Source organism: Eubalaena glacialis, chromosome 16 (genome assembly GCF_028564815.1).
Source record: "Eubalaena glacialis isolate mEubGla1 chromosome 16, mEubGla1.1.hap2.+ XY, whole genome shotgun sequence".
NCBI classification, from domain to species: domain Eukaryota; kingdom Metazoa; phylum Chordata; class Mammalia; order Artiodactyla; family Balaenidae; genus Eubalaena; species Eubalaena glacialis.
This window is the reverse complement of record NC_083731.1, coordinates 38,705,354-38,718,354: the sequence shown is the minus strand read 5'-3', so window position 1 is coordinate 38,718,354 and position 13,001 is coordinate 38,705,354.

Here is a 13,001-nt window from a genome sequence, read left to right as displayed (position 1 = left end):
TGCCACATATCACAGTTGATGCATCCACTTGCCTTAATACATAAGTACCATTGTTTCAGAGTCCTATCATCCTAATTGCTATCAGTAAACTTAACAACTCCATTGTAGCCTCTCAGATAGTCAGGAGTGACCTACATGGAGAGGCACCATCAAATTTGTGGTGGTGTTAGTACTCCTCTCATTAGCATATTTCTAATGGACATGATAAATTGTATATTATATGGATCCTCTCTTGTAATATAATTATCTTACAATTTTTAGGCCTTTACATAAAGTAACCACTCCAGCAAAGCCCAGTTTCCAGGTATTTTAATCTTTTCACTTTATGTAAGGGCAACATTTCAATGTCATGTAGAGTAGACCACTACTTTTTCTATGTCTGTAAGTCATTCTAGTAGCAAGTCTTTCTGTGGCTCTTTCCAAGTTGTTAAATCCTGGGTTCCAGGTCAATGCTCCCTAATAAAGTCTCCTTGGATCAAAGAGCCACAAAATTCAATCCCTCATACACTCTCCTGTATCCTAGTGGTGCATACTAGCTCAGTCTTGCAGATCCTTTGGATTTCAGGGATTTTTTTTCTCCCTTTTCTGATAAGGCACAGCATATCTTCAGTAGGTAATGTTGTAACTTAACTATAGTTATAGGCCTAAAAGGAAGTGGGAGGCAGATCCTGACTGGGGAGGGGATTATGTTATCCTGCAATGGAGAGACCACTGCAACATCTTAGACAAGAAGCTTGTGCTAGTACATCCTGTGCTTGAGTGGCTCATTTCTGCAGGACCGCTAGGTTCAGACGAACCTGGATATATAAGATTTTCCAAGGACTCAAGCCCGATATCACCATTCCATTTGTCAAGTAGTCCCATTATTTCCTAACCAGGGTCCTGACCTTCACATAGCAGTCCAGTTTTGTTCAGAAATTTAACTTTCTTTGGAGCTCAACCATGCTGACAATTAAATGCTATGCCTGGTCCTCAGTTTTTTCTGCTTTCCTATTGCACAACACGAGAAAATCTTTGCATGTTGCCTATGAGAGTGGCATTTGAAGGTTAAAACCAAGATTTTGACTCTCCTGTTCTAATATGATAATAATAATCATAATAATCATGATAATAATTGGCATTTATTGAGCACTTACCATATGCCAGATACTACTATAAGTATTTTAAACATAGTAAAAGGTAATTCTCACAAAAAATAAACTTTTCCTATTACTTACCTCCTGGCAAAATTCCAGAGAATAAATTATTGTTCATATTTTACCTACTGCCCATTCCTGGATGAATCAAATATGTCCAGAGTTTACATAAGGTTATGACTGCTCCTTGGTACTACTACATGATAGAACTTAGAGTGTGAAGTGAGGAGGAAAAGCAGTCCTCAAAGGAAGGGATTAATGACAGATAGATATAGTTTTAGATGTCCAGTTATCAATAAAGGAAGACACAAAGGATAAGTAGAATTGCAAAAAATTGTATATATACATTTTAACTATTCATAGTAAATATTTAATAACTTGAATTCATTGATTAAGAAGCTAACTATTTAGAAACAGTAGGGCTAAATTATAATATTATAAAAATAAATAGTTATATACATTCTGAGAGTATTTAAATTTTTAATACCATGAACTGTTATTTTTAATGCAGTCATTAATGATATGTAAATTCTTTAAGGTATATTATCTAAAAGATTCTAGTTCATAATTCTTATTTTCAGTAAGTGAGCATCTTGCTTTCAGTTAGTAAGTGAGTACATAAGTCTTGTTTTCAGTAAGTGAGCATTATATATTTGCATTCATGTATCTTCAAACACATACACACACACACACACACACTTGCATACAGTTTTTCACAATTCTAACTTTGTCACCAATTCAAAATTGAGTGTTTAAGAAGTTTTCATGGAATATTTAACATATGTTTACTTATAATCAGGGAATATAGCCAATATTTTATGATAACTATAAAAAATTTGTATCACTATGTTGTACACCTGAAACTAATATTGCAAATCAACTATACTTTAACAAAAAAGGTGAGTGTTTGAGAGGGTTTCATGGAATGTTTAACATATATTTACTTATAAACCAAAGCATTGGAACATATAGAGTACCAAAGGATTCTGTGTTAATTTGGGAAGAGTTTGAATCTTTCTATTTCACTATTGATTAGAATTAATCTATGTGCAAAATTTAAAATTTTACTTTCTTCCTTCAGTATTCCCATTCAAGTGTATCATATACTATATGGTCCTGATATTTACATTGAAACTTGATTAGCAAATGCAAATGATTATTGGATATGATTTCTAAATTAAAAAAATAAATATATTGCCTTCTTACTCTCCTATCTGGAGGAGTTCCTTTAAGATACATTTTGATACCAATATCATTTCAATTAAAAAATGAAAACCTGTGACTATCATATAGCCAATATAATCTGAGTTTATTGTGAGTTATTTTTTGAGCTGTGAACTGGGACTAACAGATAAATACACTAAATAGTAATGTAAAACTGTGAACACTATTGATCAATTTGCTAACTTTGATATATAATAGAATAGCATATTACTTTCTTTGTGTATACCAATATACACCAAAACACACATGTACACACCCGTACACGCACACACAAGAATATTTTGCATGAGACTTTTTTATTGTTATTATAATTTCCTTAATCTATATCAACCACTGCCTTGAAAGGATTGACACTTAATTCGTTTATTGTAGATCATGTTGGAATACAAGCAAGTTAAACACCATATTTCTTGTAAGTATGGCTCACTTCTTGGTTGAATGAGAGATAACTCGATGTAGTCATGCAGAAAAATAAAACAGTTGTACTAACCATTCACAAAATTTTGGACAATACTAAAAGTAGAGCATACATGTAAGCAGAGAAAATTCAGTTTTGCTTCTGATTTGTGGAATAAGTGAAAAAATACAATTTTGAAAGCCAACAGAGTTGGCAAATATGTCAAAATGTGGAAGACATTTGACCACATAACCTAGAGGCCAATTTTTCTAAGCACCCAGCATCGACCCCAAAGTGCTAAGGTGAGTTAGATAGAAATACCTGATGTCAGTCAAGGGGAATAGCTTGATTGCTCAGCCATCCTTCACAATCTCCCATTGTAACAGGTCGAGGTGAAATGGTGTGTATAGCAAAGTCATGAAGATTGATGGCACCCGCTGCTTCCAAATGGACCCTATCTGCATGCAAACCACTTGACACATGAACTGATGGAAAACAAAGAGTGTTTGCACAGGAAAAATGCTTTAGCAAGCTTAATTTCCATAGCCATTTGCACAGAAAAAGCAAGATCTAATAGGTCCCAGAGAAATCAGTAAAGCCATGATAAGAATTCAAAGCCACAAACTAAATGAAAAGAGATTATTGCTACACTGCAGTAGGCAAACAGTAAAGTCTTAAGTGATCAATACTTGACAAGAGACATGCCACAAACTTCATGTATAGGTCAGGCTCACATACCATTTTTTAAATAAATCGACTGACTCTTGGACAAGGCACATAAAATGTCACTTTTTATCTTTCAGTTGATATTTTTCTCCAAGAGGAAAAAATCTATCTATTCACCTCCTTAAGAGACTTGATCGAAAAGATAGTCACTCCTGATATAAGGTTTAAAAGGGGAAACTGCAATCAAGTGGAAATTTTTGCCAGTACCTTAATCTCTGATTTGTAGAAGGTTTTGCTTTGGGATATTTGGTATGTCTGAGGATTGCCACCAAAGAGCCCTTCTGTTCTTTAATGGCTGCACTAAATCTTAACAAACGTGAGCATGAAAACTATTGTGCTGCACTTGTGAGGCATATATCAAAGTTATATTTTTTAAAGCTTGGGAAGGCAGTTGAATCATGCATGCTCTTTATGGAGCTCTGATCAGGCTGATAAAGGCAGTTCAGCTTCAATAAATGCTTTTTAAGTGAATGTTTTGGAAAGTGAACAGGAAATTCAAAGCTCAAACTGTTGTCAAACTGCTCCCACAGCACTTTGATCACTTCGTTTCTGACATTTTGTTGAAAATGTCTTGTTTTTATTAAAATGTTGGCATCTAGAGACCAAGAAAGTTAACTGTAGTCACTGAAAATATAATATACAGTAAGTCATGGAATGACATGACTTATTAAGTACTTTGTACACATTTCTTAAAAAGAAAGTGATTTCCCTGTGGGGTCACACACAGTGTTGCACTTGTCTGAGAAAAAGTTCATATTGTTAAAAGAAAGACAAGTACAGAAGATAAATCAAATACTAGGACTTTGCCTCGGGCAAAAAGTGAAAGAAGTTATATAGCTTTACTATACAAAAGAATAGGAATACTATAATATAAAAATTAATAAAATTAAAGAAACATGCTGAATTGAGAAGCATGCATTTGTATGCTGACTTTAAATTATGATCACAGAACATGTCTTTAACTTGAAGGACAGAGAAGATAAGATATTATGGCTCCCTCACATTTTACATGCCAGAAAAGTGCTTCTATAATTAGGATACAGATTTCTCTGATCACAGCATCACGGTTTAAAATGTATGGCTTCTGCATTTGGGGTTGAGTTTATTTGAAGAGTAGGATATTTATGTAAACCAAAAGTAGTGAATTGAAAGTTACGTAAATAGAGGCAAACACATTAGTGGGAAATCAGGAGTATAATTTTTTATACATTCAGATATATATAAAAGGCATAAAATAACATTCTATGTTGCCATTGCCAGCAAAATAATAATGATAACTTGAAGAAGAATAAGCAGTATATTGCTTTCTTTCTTATTCTAGTTACAAATATAAGCTATCTAACGTTTACCTAGACATCACTAGCTGCAATTTTTAATACCTTTTCAAAGTTTTTATTCCATTAAATTTAAACTAATGATACCCTCTCCCCCAAGCCACTGCATTAATTTGTGATAATTTTCATAGTTGTTATGTGCTCTGCAGTGTCAGGGAGCATGAAGCAAGATGATAGTTCTGAATAACTGAGGACATTCAATGGAGGTTAAACTTTAGCAAGGAAGTACCAAAGATGGAATAAATATATGCACAACTTCTGATTAAGAACATTAGAGTATTATAATTTACCATAGACCTGGGTATTTAGGACAATGCATTGACATGTGTCATTGTTATACACATTTTTAGGTTAATTTTTTGGTTAACTAATTATAGAACCAGAGACTTGATTGAAAACGCATAGAGGCAACTCTCTCTTTGATAATGGTGAGTGAGTAATTTAAAACAAACCTACTCAGTGCACTACTGCTCAATAACAACAACAATCCTCTGAATAATTGAAGGCACTAGAAAGTTAAGAAGGTTTCAAAGAATTTACTAAAGATGCTTGAAAGAAGCAAAACCAGGGAGGTGAGACTGACCAGTCTTCTTTTCTGCTGTAGATAGTTAATTCTGAAGATGTTGGTCAAAAGTCAGTCGGTGGAGTGGAGCTTTTGACAGTCTCCCAAGGAGAGGGGGAGAAAAATTTAATTCTACGTCTTGCCAAAGTGGGATGCCTAGTGAATCCCTTCACAATAGGTTGAGACAAAATGGTTTGAAAATATGAAAAAGAATAATTCAGAATAATACAGAGAGTGTAGTACATTTTTAAATCATATTAATTCCTGGTATTGGTTTAAGATGATACTGGAGTGATTATGCCCTTTGTTTCCTTGAAAGAAAGAAACAAATTCTCCTTGGAGGAAGATATCATCCTAGTTTTCACAATATTTCTAAAAAATTGTACAAATATAACATCTGGACCCAAACATAGTTAGGTGCATTAGGAAATAAGACAACATATAGAAAAATCAGTACATCAATTTATAAACCTACATAAATTGGATATATAAAACCATATATGAATACAGATCATACGAAAATATTTAAAATGAATTACCAAAGGACAGAAAGTTGAAAAATAATGAAGATACGGTAAGAGATATAGAACACAGTGAGATGGTGTAATATATATGTAACTGAAGACCCAAAAGGAGAGATGAGAATAGACCAGAAACAATATTTGAAGGGATTATAATTAAGGATATGTTTATTAAAGATGACCCATAGATTCTAGATTTGCATACCTCAAGCAGGATAAATAATAAAGCAGTCAATATACAGACACATTTGTGTAAAACTTCTGATAAATCAAGACAAAAAGCAAATCTTAAAAACATCTTTAGAAAAACACAGATTACCTTTCAAAGAGTAAAAATCTAGTTGACAATTGATGATTCAACAAATACACACAAGATAGAAACCAGAATACAATACTCCCAGGCTAGAATTCTAGGTTGAATGAAGACATTTGCAGACATATAGTCTAATGATTTGTACAGTCTAATTGTTAAAATACTATTCATATGCTGATTACCAAATATCTATCTCCAGCCCAGAACTATATTCAGTTGTCTAGTTGACATCTTGGTTTGCATGACTCATTAAGCATCTCAAACACTATATCTCATATCAAAACTGAATTCCTGATGTTATTACCAAAACCTGCTCCACTTACAGCCTTCTCAGGTGATGGCAGTTGCATATGCCTTGACAACACCCTTTTTCTTATATCCATTAGCCAATCACCATCCATCATCCTGTTTACCAAATATACCCAGTAAATTGCAAAAACACAGCAGCCAGAATGATCTCCTTATAAGTTCGGTCACATCATTGTCATATGTTGCCTAAAACCCTTCAATGGCTTCCCACTTCACTCACTGCAAGTATATTTTCCCTTCCAGTAGCCTACAAAACCCTGCACAATACACTGTCCATCCTTCCTATTCCTTCGTCTCTGACATCATCTCCTAATATTCTACCCTCACTTTTTACTCTGCTTAATTCACATTGGACTCTCTGTTAGTCCTCAAACACACTAGACATTTAAGAACTCTGAAGGGTCTGAAGTTTTACTCTATGGGCAAGCTAACAAGTTAGTCTGCTACAGTTCGACAGAAGCTGGCTGAAGCTATAAGACTCTTGTGTCAGAAACAAAGAACAGTTTATTAAAGTAATAGAAGTAGCTAGAATATCACACTTTCTTTACTCATTCCCCAAGCCCCAATTCCAGCAGGGCAGCATGCTAGGAACCAGATGATACTGGCACATACAATGGGTTTTGTTATATGAGAGAAACTCCAAACTTAGAAAATCCTAATTTTTAAAAAGGGGCTATCAACAAACTACCTAATTTTTTTCCAGAGGGAGACATTAACTTTATTATACTGCACAGTAAACAAACCTAGACATTTCTATCTTCTGAGGGTGTTTGCCATACAAACAACATTGCAAAGATAATTCAGAATACAAATGCCTTTGCTTACAAGATGACTGACTCATGAAGAATTGTTCCCTAACATGGGCATGTTATTTTCTTAATTTTCTCTGGAGTGATATCATGCAAACAAGCAGAGTAGGAAATTCTGGTGTTGGCTCCACCACCAAAGCAACAAGTGAGTTGGAAAGAGAGATTGAAGTAAAATAATTTAGAACTCTGGTACTCGATTAGATACTTATTACAACTAGGGGAGTTTGAAGGGAGAGGTTGCTACTCTAAAGAAAGAGAGCTGTAACTATGAACAAGCCACCATATCCATTCCTCAGCCCTAGCAAAATTTGGTGGTGGAGAGTTTCTGAACAACGGGAGCAGCTAGCTGCTATCAAGGTGGGCAGTGGAGTCCTTATTCTACAAAAATTTGGAAGTGTGAAGTTTGGTTGGTACCCTAAGGGACCCACATAGATGCTTGCCTAGGTTTCAACCCTTTGACCACAGTAGCTTTCACCAGCGACATCTCTCAAAAAGATTTAAAGAGCTAGTGCATTTTTTTTTCCTTTTTGGAGACAAATATTTAAGAAAATCTTAAGTCACTTAGAGACTTCGGAGATAATAGAGCAGAAGCTTCAGTGACTACACACAACAAGGAATGTACACTTTGCAAATATGGTTTAGAAAGGTCTACAGCAGACAGCTCCAGACTGCAACAAACAGAAATCAGAAATTCCTGAGGAGTTAGAGAATCAGATTTACAAATTTACTACATTATAATACTCAGAGTTTCCAATTCTCAGTAACAGCAACAACAAAAAAATACAAATCATACAAAAAATAGGAAAATATAGACCACTCACAGGAAAAAAAAAAAAAGCATGACAGAAACCATCTCTGAGGAAACCTAGACATTTGAAATACTAGTCAAAGATATTAAAACAACTGTCACATTTATACTTAATGAGCTAAAGGAAACCATAGACAAAGAACTAAATGAAATCAGGAAAATGATATATGAAAAATATAAGAATATCCAGAAAAAGATAAAAAGGAACCAAACAGAAATTTTAGAGCTACAATAGTGTACAATAACTGAAATGAAAACATATAATAACTGAAATGAAAAATTTCACTAGAAGGTCTGAGCAGGTAAAAGAAAGCATCAGCAAACTTGAAGAAAGGGTAATTGAAATGATCAAGTCTGAGGACCTGAAAGAAAAAAGAATGAAGAAAAAGTAGAGTTTAAGAGACCTATGTGACACAAATAAGTATATCAATATATATTTCATATGAGTCCTAGATGAAAAGAGAGAGAGAAAGGAACAGAAAAAAATATTTGAAGAAGTAATGGCTGAAGATTTCTATAATTTAATGAAAAGAGAGAATATATACACTCAAGAAACTAAAACAAAACAAACAAAAAAGCCCCCAAACTCCAAGCAATATAACCCTAAAGAAATGCACACTGAGGAACATAGTCAGGTTGTTGAAACCTAACGTCAAAGAAAGAATTTTGAAAGCAGTAAGAAAGAAATGTTTCATTATATACAAGAGATTGAATCAGTAATAAAACACTTCAGAACAAAGAAAACTTCTGGACCAACTTGCTTCACTGACGAATTCTACCAAACATTTATGAAGAATTAATATAATTTGTCTCAAACTCTTCTGAATAATGGAAGAAAAGGAACACTTACTACCCCATTCGATAAAGCTAGTATCACCCTTATACAAAAATCAGATAAAGACACTAGAGGCAAAGAAAATTGCAGGAAATATCCCTTACGAATAAAGTTGCAAAAATCCTCGATGAAATAGCAAACTGAATCAAGCAGCATATTAAAATGATTATACACCATGAAAGTGAGTTTTACCCTAGAAATATGAAAATCAGTCACTGTAATAACAAATTAGAAGAATAAATAAGGGGACCCTAAATATCACATGATCATCTCAATTGATTCAGGAAAAGCATTTGACAAAATCCAAACTTTTCATGGTAAAAACACAATAACTAGGAATAGAAGGGAACTTACTCAATGTGATTAAAGCCATGCATTTAAAAATCTACAGCTACTACCATATCAGTGGTGAAAGACTAATATCTTTCCTCTACAGTCAGGAACAACACAAGGATGCTCACTATTACAACTTTTCTTTAACTTTTAAAATAGTATTCTAAGTTCTAGTCAGGGCAGTTAGACAAGAAAAAAACAAAAAATCATATAAATTGGAAAGGAAGAAGTAAAATTTTCTCTCTATGCAGATGACATTATCTTATATGTAGAAAACCCTAAAGAATCTCCCTCCCACACACACATACAGAAACTGTTAAAGCCAAGAAACTAACTGAGCAAAGTTACAGGTGTCATACAGAGTGAAGTAACTCAGAAAGAGAAAAACAAATACCGTATGCTAACACATATGTATGGAATCTAAAAAGAAAAAAAAAATGGTTCTGATGAACATAGGGGCAGGACAGGAATAAAGACGCAGATGTAGAGAACGGACTTGAGGACACGGGCAGGGGGAAGGGTAAGCTGGGACGAAGTGAGAGAGTAGCATTGACATACACATACTACCAAATGTAAAATAGATAGCTAGTGGGAAGCAGCTGCATAGCACAAGGAGATCAGCTTGGTGCTTTGTGACCACCTAGACGGGTGGGTTAGGGAAAGTAAGAGGGAGACGCAGGAGGGAGGGGATATGGGGATATATGTATACATATAGCTGATTCACTTTGTTATACAGCAGAAACTAACACAACATTGTAAAGCAATTATACTCTAATAAAGATGTTAAAAAAATTAATATCCCAAAATCAGTTGTATCTGTGTACACTAGCAATGAAGAATTCAAAAAGGAAAGTAAGAAAACATTCGCGTTTACAGTGGCATTGAAAACAAATAAAATACTTAGAAATAAAATTAATTAAAGAAGCAAAAGACAAACAAAGTTAAAAATGTTGCTGAAAAATTAAAGAAGACACAAATAAGTGGAAAGGAATACCACGTTTATGGATTGGAAGACTTAATATTGTTAAGATCTGAATACTACCCATTATGATCTACATATTCAATGCAATTCCCATCAAAATCTCAATGACAAACATTTGTATAGATAGAAAAATTCATACTAAAACTTATAGGAGGCTTAGTCAGTTTAGGCTACTATACCAGAATACCATACACTGGGTGGCTTCAACAAACATTTATTTCTCACATCCTGGAGGCTGGAAGTAGGACATCAGAATGCCAGCATGGTCAAGTTCTTGATAAGAGCCCTCTTCCTGATCATGTCCTGATATGGCTCTCCTTGGTGTATACACAGAGAGAGAGAAGGATCTCAAGTCTCTTCCTGTTTTTATAAAATTATTAATCCCATCATGAGGGCCCTCATGACATAATCTAACCAAAATTACCTTCCAACTGCCATAATATTGGGGTTTAGGGATTCAACAGATGAATTTGGAGAGAACATTATTTATTCCATAGCAATATGGAATCTCAAAGGCCCACAAATAGCAACTCTCTATATTTAGATAGATAGACAAAGTTGAAAGACTTACATTTCCTGAATTCCTTGATTTAAAAACCAGCTACAAAGCTAATGTAATCAAAACCATGTGGTAGTGGCATATACACCAACAGTATATAATACAAACCCTAGAAATAAACCTTCACATATATGACCAATCAATTTTCAACAAGGGTGCCAACACAATTCAGTGTTGAAAGAACAGTTTTTTCAACAAATGATTTTTACAAACCTGCATTTCCATATGCAAAAGAATGAAGTTGGACCCTTTGCTTATAAAAAAAAAGATGAAGTTGAACCCTTATACCATATACAAAAATTAACTCACAGTATATCAAATAACTAAATGTAAGGCTGAACTATAAAAATCTTAGAAGAAAACAGGAGAAATTCTTTATGACCTTGGGTTTGGCAATGATTTCTTGCATAAGACACCAAGATCACAGGCAGCAAAAGAAAAAATAGACATATTGAACTTCATCAAAATTAAAAACATTTGTGTATCAAAAGACACCATAAAGAGAATGAAAAAAAAGCTAACTCATAAAATGGGAGAAAATATTTGCAAATTATGTATGTTAAAGAATTAATATCTAGATTATATAAAGACCCCTTACAATTCAACAACAAAATACCCAATTCAAAAATGAACAAAGGTCTTCAATAGACATTTCTCTTTTTTTTTAAACATTTATATTAACATATTTCCATACAAATAACCCAAAGAAAGTTTAGTATTAGTTGTTTTCTTTGTTTGTTTGTTTTTTTTATACTGCAGGTTCTTATTAGTCATCAATTTTATACACAGCAGTTTATACATGTCAATCCCAATCGCCCAATTCAGCACACCACCATCCCCACCCCTCCGCGATTTTCCCCCCTTGGGGTCCATACGTTTGTTCTCTACATCTGTGTTTCAACTTCTGCCCTGCAAACCGGCTCATCTATACCATTTTTCTAGGTTCCACATACATGTGTTAATATACGATATTTGTTTTTCTCTTTCTGACTTACTTCACTCTGTATGACAGTCTCTAGATCCATCCACGTCTCAACAAATGACTCAATTTCGTTACTTTTTATGACTGACTAATATTCCATTATATATATGTACCACTTCTTCTTTATCCATTCATCTGTAGATGGGCATTTAGGTTGCTTCCATGACCTGGCTATTGTAAATAGTGCTGCAATGAACATTCGGGTGCATGTGTCTTTTTGAATTACGGTTTTCTCTGGGTATATGCTCAGTAGTGGGATTGCTGGATCATATGGTAATTCTATTTTTAGTTTTTTAAGGAACCTCCATACTCTTCTCCAAAGTGGCTGTATCAATTTACATTCCCACCAACAGTGCAAGAGTGTTCCATTTCTCCACACCCTCTCCAGCATTGGTTGTTTGTAGATTTTCTGATGATGCCCATTCTAACTGGTGTGAGGTGATACCTCATTGTAGTTTTGATTTGCATTTTTCTAATAATTAGTGATGTTGAGCAGCTTTTCATGTGCTTCTTGGTCATCTGTATGTCTTCTTTGGAGAAATGTCTATTTAGGTCTTCTGCCCATTTTTGGATTGGGTTGTTTGTATCTTTAATATTGAGCTGCATGAGCTGTTTATATATTTTGGAGATTAATCCTTTGTCTGTTGATTCGTTTGCAAATATTTTCTCCCATTCTGAGGATTGTCCTTTTGTCTTGTTTATGGTTTCCTTTGCTGTGCAAAAGCTTTGAAGTTTCATTAAGTTCCATTTGTTTATTTTTGTTTTTATTTCCATTACCCTAGGAGGTGGATCAAAAAAGATCTTGCTGTGATTTATGTCAAAGAGTGTTCTTCCTATGATTTCCTCTAAGAGTTTTATAGTGTCTGGTCTTACATTTAGGTCTTGAATCCATTTTGAGTTTATTTTTGTGTATGGTGTTAGGGAGTGTTCTAATGTCATTCTTTTACATGTAGCTGTCCAGTTTTCCCAGCACCACTTATTAAAGAGACTGTCTTTTCTCCATTGTATATCTTTGCCTCCTTTGTCATAGATTAGTTGACCACAGGTGCGTGGGTTTATCTCTGGGCTTTCTATCTTGTTCCATTGATCTATGTTTCTGTTTTTGTGCCAGTACCATATTGTCTTGATTACTGTAGCTTTGTAGTATAGTCTGAAGTCAGGGCGTCTGATT